We start from the raw sequence: 8060 nt of genomic DNA, 5'->3' as shown, positions 1-8060 counted from the left end.
TGTGGAAACCAGTATGGAGGTTCCTCAAAAATATTAAAAATAGAGCTACCATATATGATCCAGATATTCCCCAAGAAAATAAAATTTACCAAAGAAAACAAAAACACTAACTCAGCAAGACAGATTACATGTTCATTGCAGCATTATTTACAATAGCCAAAACCATGGAAACAATCTAAATGTGCATCAATGGATGAATGGATAAAGATGTGGAATGTGGCATGTGCACGCACACAGATATTACTCATCTATAAAAAAGAATGAAATCTTGCCATTTGTGACAACGTGGATGAACCCAGAAGGCATTGTGCTAAGTGAAATAAGGCAGACAGAAGAAGATAAATACCACAAGATCTCACTTAAATGTGGAGTCTTAAACAAACAAACAATAAAACAAAACTGAGCTCACAGATGCAGAGAACAGAAAAAGATTGGTGGTTGCCTGAGGTAGGGGTGGGAGTGGGCAACAAGGGTAAAGGAGTCAAAGGCACAAATTTCCAGTTATGAAATGAATAAATCATGGGGATGTAATGTACAGCTTGGTGACTTTAGTTAATAATACCGTACTGAATATTTGAAAGTAGCTAGGAGAGATCTTTTAAGTTCTCACCGTGAGAGAAAAATTTATAAAAATACATGGTGACGGATGTTAGCTGGACTTATTGTAGCGGTCAATTTGCATTGTATACAAAATTGAATCATTACATTGTACACCTGAGACTAATACAATGTTATGTCAATTATACCTCAATTAAAAAAAAAAGAACAATATCAAAATTAAATAAAAAAATGGGTGTGATAATGACTATTCTATCTAATCACCTCATAAGGCTATTAAGAGGAAGGTACATGTAGGTCAGGGAAATTTTAAAAGTACTTAAGAAACAATACAACGTTCCAGGGTACTAAAGGACACGGGTATTTGGAATGCTGAAAACATTTCTGTTTATGAATTTCCTTACATTTTCCTTAGATGAACTTTGGTTTTGGCTTTCCAAAATTTATCTTTACCTGCTCTTCAGAATGTTATTGCACTGTTGTTCTAAAAGAGTGATAACACCCTCGATGAATCATTTTTTTTTAAATAATACTTACTGTACTTCAGTTTTCTTATATGATTTTCATGTAATCATGAAGAAAAGATTTCAGTAGGTATTTTAATTTGCTACAAGGTTTGGTTTGTTTTTGTTTTGTTTTTCTCTGCTCTTGTTATTTTGAGTAATATTTTTATCTATGGACTTCTTACATTTTAAACTAAGTTTAAATGAGTTCTGAGTTTTCCAAACAGAAAACATATTTTTCATCTCAAAAAATTAGCATATTGAATGTGATGAAGAACAATTGTTAACTCCTAGTTAATACATGCCTGAACTAACTAACTTTTGCTGTATCTATTTGTATTGACTCAGACCTTGAAGCTTTCATGTCTTTTAGGACCCAGGGTGATGTAGTAAATCTGCTATGTGGTAGATAATATAAGGTATGTGGAAATGAAGTTCCCCAAACTCTTAATGGATTATTTATGGTGCCTGCTAGGTACAGAGGACAGTTTAATTCATTTAACCATGAGGCTTTTTTTTTTCTGACTAGAAGATTTATTTTTAACACCTTTAAAAAAAGTGAAAATAGGTTTCCAGATACTAATTCCAAAATCACAGTAGCCCACAGCAAGGGATATAAAGATTTCTTCTTGAAGTGTATTGACACTGACAAAATTTAAAAGTTTACCAAAGTTAATTCTTTAAATTAAAGACATACAATGAATAAATAATATAGTGATTCTTAAAAAAGGAAACTCTTTATGGTGGTTTTTTCTGCCTCTTCGCCGGCCACTGGGAAGATGGCAAACATTTAGACTGAGCGTGTCTACCTAAAACAGACAACCATCTTTGAAATAAGAAGACAGTCTTGCTTGGAGAAACTGGCAAGGAGAAGTTCCCACAATACTACAAAAATATTCGTCTGGGCTTCAAGATGCCCAAGAAGGCCATTGAGGGGAACTACACTGACAAGAAATGCCCTTTTACTGGTAATGTCTCCATCTGAGGGTGGATACTTTGTGGTGTGGTGGAGGACCTCTGTTATCCGTTGAGCTTACCTCCACTACATCTGAAAGTACGACTGCTTTGAAAAATACTATAAAAACATGTCCGTGCACCTGTCCCCCTGCTTCAGGGATGACCAGATCGGCAACACTGTCACAGTGGGCGAGTGCCAGCCTTTGAGTAAGACTGTGTGCTTCAATGTGCTCAAAGTCACGAAGGATGCTGACACTAAGAAGTGATTCCAGAAGTTCTGAGACTAGACAGCTGCCCACACGCCCCAAAGAAGATAGTTATTTTTCCAGTCAAGAAAAAAAAAAAAGAGTTTTCCAAATAAAACACTTTTGAGACATTTGAAAGCTTCCAAAAGACTTCCAAACTCTGACCAATCTTAGAACATTGGTTTCCGTGTTTGGTATTTAATTATACTCCACAATCTGGAAGGCATTGAAAGGTATATAGTACATAGCATGTTTACAATACTTGCCTTATATCTGTATCTTTTTAAACACCTGTATTAAACTATCCTATCTACTACCATCTGAAATTTATAGTTTATTCACAAAAACTTTTTGATAATTTATGTGTTCTCTATATATTTTTCCATATTGTTGTCTGCTTTTCTTTTTTTTAATTAAAAATTTTTGTTTATTTATTTTTGAGACAGAGAGAGACAGAGCATGAACAGGGGAGGGTCAGAGAGAGAGGGAGACACAGAATTCAAAGCAGGCTCCAGGCTCTGAGCTGTCAGCACAGACCCGATGCAGGGCTCGAACTCACGGGACCATGAGATCATGACCTGAGCTGAAGTCGGATGCTTAACCGACTGAGCCACCCAGGCGCCCCATGACTGCTTTTCTTCTAAAAGCAAAAAAAAAAAAAAAAATTATACTGAGTCTATAGCTAATATATAATTGGACATAAAATTAAAGCAATATAAAAATTAAGAAGTAAAATTTTCCCCAAATGTAAACATGCAGTTAAATACTTAACATTCAGGTGAACATTTTTTTTAAGTTAAACTTTTATTTTGAGATAATTGTAGATTTATATGCAATTGTAAGAAATAATATGAGGAGACCCTTATGTCCTTTACTCAGTTTCCCTCAATAGTAGCATCTGGCAAAGCAAATGATAAAAGTGGCATTTCAAATTAGTGAAAAAAGTGACCCATTTAATATATGGTATGAAAGTAACTGGTTAATCACTTGGAGAAAAAAATATATAGCTATGCTTTGTTTGTTACTCCAAAAAAATGCATATAGAGCACATGGGGGAATGTAAAACTATATCTCTAAAAGAACTAGAAGTACTCTGGAGGTAGGAAATGCCTGTCAAAGGTAGAATAAATGTCCCAAATTAACAGACATAAGACTGAAGAATTTTACCACATGGAAGATATAAATATCTACAGCAGATCCTGCACAAGTCCAGATCCTCACAACAAGAAAAAGGAAAACTGGTTCTACGCTGTAGTGAAATAAACTAAATGCTCCATTTTCAGAGTAAAGAGTTATATATTTTTTTGCAGTGGCTTCTTTTCTTTTCTTTCTTTCCTTTTTAATGTTTATTTACATATTTTTGAGAGAGAGAGACAGGGAGCGAGAGAGAGAGACAGAGAGTGGGAGGGGGAAAGAGACAGGGAAGAGGGAGAATCCCAAGCAAGCTCCATGCTGTCAGCACAGAGCCTGATGAGGGGCTCAAACCCACAAACCATGAGATCATGACCTGAGCTGACATTAACAGTAGAACACTTAACCTACTGATCCACCCAGGTGCCCCATGCCTTTTTGTTTTCTATACGATCTAACACAAAGTTTGCTGACCAAAGAGCATGTGTCATCACATCCACAGAGACAGCAGAGCAAAGCCATGCATGAGCAAAACCTATACCTATCTATCTATCTATCCATCTATCTAGATGTATCTAGATATATATCTGCAGAGGTTTCCATACCTGTGTTAATCAACGTGACTCCTCATTTATAAATATGAACAAATAGCCTAGTGCTACTAAATCAAGGACGTACAAAAATAAGAATAAGAATGATAATAAGAATAAAATAAGAATGACAAAAATAAGATGAAAAATGAAATAGTTGGCCTAGAAGTAAATAGTTTTGAGTATCACTTTAAAACCATTTAATTGATATTCTCAGATATATAATTGAGAAAATATTGCACTGAGAAATAATAATAGGGTGCTACGTGCAATAGTAGAATCAGTAATATTGCAATAATGATATTACAATAAAGGAGCAATCTAAGAACACAAATTGAGTACAGGAAACAATGATATTGCCTGTTTAAAAACTGATCCAGGGAAAACAGAGAATTTAGGTATCAAGGAACACCTAGAATCGTAGTCTTTGAGAATGTCAGAGACCAAGGCCTCGCTGTCATATCTGTTTTTTCAACTACTATGGAGAATACATCCCAAACTCCTTCAAAAGTGTAAAAAAAAAGCCTATATCTTCAAATAGCAGAAATACTAAAAGTGGAGAAGTACAATTCATAGTTCATCTGAGGGGGTGGGTTGAATAGCTCTAAAATGTGTTTAATAGGAATATCAGAAGGAAAGAATAGATATAGGAAAACAATGAAAAACATATCTGAAGATAATTTTTCCAAAATTAAAAAACCAAGAGAAATGCCAAGAGAAAATAATAAAGCAGAGCTTATGCATTCAGATAAAAATGAAACATACTAACAACATTCTCATAATAAAATTTTTGTAAATCAGAAGTTCACAAAAAATCTTAAATTTTTCCAACGAAAAACAGCTCCTGACAAAAGAACAAAATCCCTAATATAAACTTATGTAGGAGTGTCAACACACACATTTTTTCCCCCCAGAGTAGGTTGTTAAATATTTATCAGTGCACTACTGGATATGAGTGATTTTAATTTCCCTTTTAATGTGTCGAGATTAAACATGCATTTTACTTTTGTAATAAAAACCATATTCTGTTGGAACTACAACAGACTGGCATACCATGTAGCTTCAGTTTAGTGCTCTGAATTTGTTCCAATTGTGAAAATGATAGCACCAGCGTGCTACAATAGTAACGTAGCTGTTGAAAATGAGTTCTCAAGTACAGAAAGAGAAGTAAAGGTATATAAGCCATATGTAAAATGTTTGTGGCCAAACTTGTTTTGTACATAATCTCATTTAATACCCATTACAAACCGACAAAGTAGGCATTTTTGACATTTTAAAGATAGGTGGACAGTGAGTTCACGGGTTTGAATTGAAAAAATTTACTCAGGAGGCTGAGTAATGGTATCTACCTGATCTGTTACCTGACCTTAATTAGGCAAGTCCAGAACAGTTATTTTGCCAGTGTACTGAAATTGAACGACTCAGGGAGATCCAACCCTAATATGGTGAACTATATCAACCAGGACTCATGGACTGAATTAAAATGAGAAATGTGACTGTCAACAGACTCAATGTCTATGAAGCTGAATCAGCCTGATCTAAGGAAACTACCTAAGTTATCAGACAAGTGCTTGGTAGGTTTGGACTGAGAGCAAGAACAACGAATTACAGGATGTTATGTGTAATAGCTTTATGTTCAAGTATCCTAATGCATCTATTCCCATAATAGGGATAAACCTGCCATAGACAGGATATTTAATTAATGTTGATGGACTTTGCAAGGCTTTGCTAACTCCCCTTTATCAAGGATTCCATTATTATCTTGTGACTGATATTTTTCCCCTTAGTTATATTAATACTTGCAATCTTGATACTTTGAACATCTAGAAGCTATGTATTGATTTATAATTTATCTTTCAAACAACAACCTAGGTATATTTATTTCAAAGTCCTTTGTATTAGAGGAAGGCTATTTTCTCCTCAAACTAAGGATATATATTCCTTCAATTACCCACATCCTCCTCAGAGGCTCGGAGAATGTAAGCAGGGAGAGTGAGCATGGATATTGTCTGGAATCTGGAATCTGGTGGGAATGGGCTTATTATACAGGCTATTTGTAAATAAAATACTGGAGTCCTGGGCACTGCTTTTGTGATTTTTATCCTCTTAATTTGCCTTTGTTCAAAATTTAGATTTCTTTCTTGGTTTTTAGCCTATTCTTGATGAATAAAGTAAATTAATAATGACTTGGATCATTTGACTATGCTCTTAGAATATTCCTAGGGATTGAATTAGCTTTTAGCAACCTAAGCCAAAGCTAATATGCTGGTCCTGGAAATTTCAGAAAAGGTATCAATTCACTTGATGGCAGTGAATGTAGAAACCATAAGGTCCAGAGAAGGCCTAATGAATACCTTCATGGATTTTCACTAAATTTTAAACTATTTATATGGCCTCTAATATGATGTATTGCATTTCATATATATATATATATATATATATATATATATATATATATATCTGTTTATAGAATATCTGTTTATACTACATAAATATGTAGGTATATATATACACCTACATACACACACATAAACATATACACACAAGATCACTGATAGGAATGGCAATCTAAAAAATAATTCAAGGGGTGCCTGTGTGGCTCAGTTGGTTAAGTGGCTGACTTTGGCTCAGGTCATGATCTTGCAGTTGGTGAATTCAAGCCCCGTGTCAGGCTCTGTGCTGACAGCTCAGAGCCTGGGGCCTGTTGGATTCTGTGTCTCCCTCTCTCTCTGCCCTTCACCTGCTCTCACACTTTCTCTCTCTCTCAAAAATAAATAACATTTAAAAACAAAGAAGTTAAAGAATAATACAAAAATATCTTTCTAGAGATTAGTCCCCAAGGAAATAAGAAGGGCAACAACATGTTATTTATAATATAAGTTTGAGTATCTGTAAATGAATTATATATAGCCTATACATAACATTCTTCAGGCTGATCAATTTGTAATAGACTTTTCAATTGCTGATGTGAAGAAAATACAAATTCAGCTTGTGATTATGAGTAATGACTTTCCTAGAATTCCTACAGAATCTCACCTCCCACCCCCTAGTCCAACAAACACACAAATCATGATGTCTCATTACTGTCACATAGGGTAGTTATTTTTAGCATATATGATTAAGGAATTAGTAAGAATGGTTGCCTCTTCATTGCCTCACCCAATCAAGAGTTCAGCTTCAAAGTTACTGGGATGGGACAAACAGGGATCCATGGTATGAGCATCCAAAGAACTTTTGTCAAGATGAGGATGGACTGGCAGGTAAAGTTGTTTAATACTGAAGATTATTTAGTGGTCTCCTGAATTATCCTGATCAACTGGAAGCCAAAAGTGGCATTGGACACATTTAATACTTCAGAAAGGAAGTAAGTCACAGATGGCACATGTACTTTCTCATTCAGTAAGACTTCTTTTTAAAAGATATAAACTTCCAGTTATAAACTAAGTTATGGAGATGTAATATATAGTATGATGATTATAGTTAATAATACTATATTGTATATTTGAAAGGTGCTAAGAGAATAGATCTTAAAAGTACTCATCATAAGAAAAAAATTGTAATTATGCAGGGTTATAGATGTTAACTAGACTTATTGTGGTGGTAATGTGATAATATATATAAATATTGAGTTCTTCTGTTGCATACCTGAAACTAGTATAATGTTATATGTCAATTATACATGAATGAAAAAAAAAGACATCTTTTATTACACTCCAGACAGCATCTTGGTAATGAGAATCATCCAATGAAACAGGTAGATTTCTGGTAGGAATCAGAACCAATGAAATAATGACATATTTAAAAGATTTAAAAAGCAAGTTGCAAAAACTGAGTTAAGGATTTATTATTATTATGATTTTTGTGTATTGTTAATTTTTTTTTAACTTCTAGAAAGTGTACCACCCCACCTCAAGCATTTGAGATACATTTTAATACTAGTAACATGTCTTTTCTTTGGTATGAAAATCAATGACAAACTCCTGTCTGGACACTGCCTCTATCACCTCTGTCTGAGCATCGTTTAGTGCTGCCTTACAAGGTCAGGGAAGAATATAAAATAAAGAACAAAATAAAAT

At 34.3% G+C, this 8060-nt stretch overlaps 1 pseudogene; it reads left to right on the top strand.

Annotated features, from left to right (window-relative positions):
- Positions 1–1840: 1840 nt before the first annotated feature.
- Positions 1841–2299, top strand: LOC121030811 (40S ribosomal protein S11-like; annotated as a pseudogene).
- The last annotated feature ends 5761 nt before the right edge of the window (positions 2300–8060 follow it).

Source organism: Herpailurus yagouaroundi, unplaced genomic scaffold, assembly GCF_014898765.1.
Source record: "Herpailurus yagouaroundi ecotype Mexico unplaced genomic scaffold, PumYag 140, whole genome shotgun sequence".
In the NCBI taxonomy this organism is placed as follows: Eukaryota; Metazoa; Chordata; class Mammalia; order Carnivora; family Felidae; genus Herpailurus; species Herpailurus yagouaroundi.
The sequence above is the reverse complement of the archived record's forward strand: the minus strand, read 5'-3'. Positions and strand labels throughout refer to the sequence as shown.